The sequence below is a fragment of the Petaurus breviceps genome, unplaced genomic scaffold, assembly GCF_028583685.1.
Source record: "Petaurus breviceps papuanus isolate PSGF00001 unplaced genomic scaffold, PetGlider_PUasm1.0 90752, whole genome shotgun sequence".
In the NCBI taxonomy this organism is placed as follows: Eukaryota; Metazoa; Chordata; class Mammalia; order Diprotodontia; family Petauridae; genus Petaurus; species Petaurus breviceps.
Genome location: NW_027187336.1, coordinates 13,653,747 through 13,655,638, shown reverse-complemented (window position 1 = coordinate 13,655,638; position 1,892 = coordinate 13,653,747). Strand labels below are relative to the sequence as shown.

The 1,892-nt window shown below is 38.3% G+C and overlaps 1 protein-coding gene across 1 annotated transcript in view; it reads right to left on the bottom strand.

Annotated features, from left to right (window-relative positions):
- Positions 1-1,892, bottom strand: part of THSD7B (thrombospondin type 1 domain containing 7B) — a 1,193,076-nt gene that overhangs the window by 535,587 nt on the left and 655,597 nt on the right. The window lies entirely within an intron of this gene.

Below are 1,892 nucleotides of genomic sequence, written 5' to 3'. Positions count from 1 at the left end.
TGTGTATATATGCTTACAGGTATACATAGATAGAGGACACAGGACCAATTTAATAGGAAGGGATGATACTTAAAAGGGGAAATTAAGAGGTGAGAGAGGAATATAATGAGAGGAGATGGAGAGAGACAGAATGGGGTAAACTATTTCATAAAGAAGAGGTAAGGGAAAAGGGTTACAATGGAGGGGAAGAATAGGAAGGCAAAAGGGAATGGGTCAACCTTATTCTCACTGAATTTGGCTCAGGGAGGGAATGAAATACACACTAAATAGGGTATCTCACCCTACAGGAGAGTAGGGGGAAGGAAATGAGAGAGGGAATGATGGAAGGGAGGGCAGGCTTGGGGGGAGGGAAGTTGGAAGCACTTTGAAAAGGGAGGGGATCAAAGTAGAGAATAGAACAAGTGAGTGGGGGGATAGGAGGGAGGGAAATATAGTCAGTCTTTTACAATAATATATCTTCTATGTTAATGTTTTGCATTAGCTATACTTTAAAACCTATACTGAACTGCTTATCTTCCCAGTAAGGGTGAGTGACAAGGGAAGAAGGGATTGAATCTGGAATTCAAAGATTTAAAATCAAATGTTTAAAATTATATACATATATATGTGTATATATATATATATTTGCTATTATTAATACTATCTTACATGTAATTGGGAAAGAAGATATACAGGCACTGGGGCATAGAGGTCCACCATGCCCTACTGAAAAAGTCTAAGGAGGTAAGGGAGAAGATATGGGAGAGAGCAGATTGGAGGAGGGGATTGCCTGTGGCACTGCTATTTTAGGGTGGTGGGTAGGGGAAAAAAGGGGAGAAAATTTTTAACTCAAAATCTGGCAGAAATTAATGATGTAAATCAGAAGTTAATAAAGCGTTTTGAAAAAAATATATAACTGTATACAAAATACATAGAAAATAAATGCAAGATAATTTTGGGAGGTAGAACCTTAGCACCAAAGTGGGGGGCTAAGTAGGGAATAAGGAAGCAAAACTCTCACAATAAAAGTGGCATTTTAGTTGAGTCCTAAAGGAAATCAGGGATTTCAGAAGGCTGAAGTGAGGAGGGAGAGCAATCTAAGCATGGGGAAGAAAGCCTTTATAAAAGGCACAGCAATAAGAGACGGAAAACCATTCGTGAGATACAGCAAATAAGCTAGCATGCCTGGCATAGAGAATCAGTGATAGAGTGTAATACATAAGAATACTGGAAAAGTAGGAAAAGGCCAGGTTGCTTTAAATGCCCAAGTTTAGATTTGATCCTAAAAGTAATAAGAAGTCATCAGATTTGTATTTTAGGAAAGTAAAAAAAAAACATTTTGTTACATATGTGGAAGATGGCTCAGATAAAACAGAGATTTGAGGCAGGGAGACAATATAATCTAGGTGAGAGGTAATGGGGACCTAAATGAGAGTGATGGTTGTGGGAGTAGAGATGAGACATATACAAGAGATATGGCAGAGATAGAAATGATAAATATGAAAATTAACTGCATGTTTGTGATATGTGAGTTTAAAGAGTCAAGGATGATATTGAGGTTGAGAACTTTGATGAACAGAAAGATGGTAATGTTTGTGAAAATATTAGAGATGTTTAGAAGAAAGGAGGTTTTGGAGGGAGAAAGAAATTTCTGCTTTGGACAAGCTGAGTTAGAGATGACTTACAGGGCATCTAGTTTGAAACATCCAATAGGTTGTTGATGACAGGACACTGAGGCTTACGAAAGAAACCCAGGTACAGGAGTCATTGGCATAGAGATAATAATATGTCTCATGGGAGTTGATTAGGTTACTAAATGAAAAGAGAGAGACAGAGACAGAGACAGAGACAGAGACAGAGAGAGAGAGAGAGAGACAGAGAGAGAGAGAGAGAGAGAGAGAGAGAGACAGAGA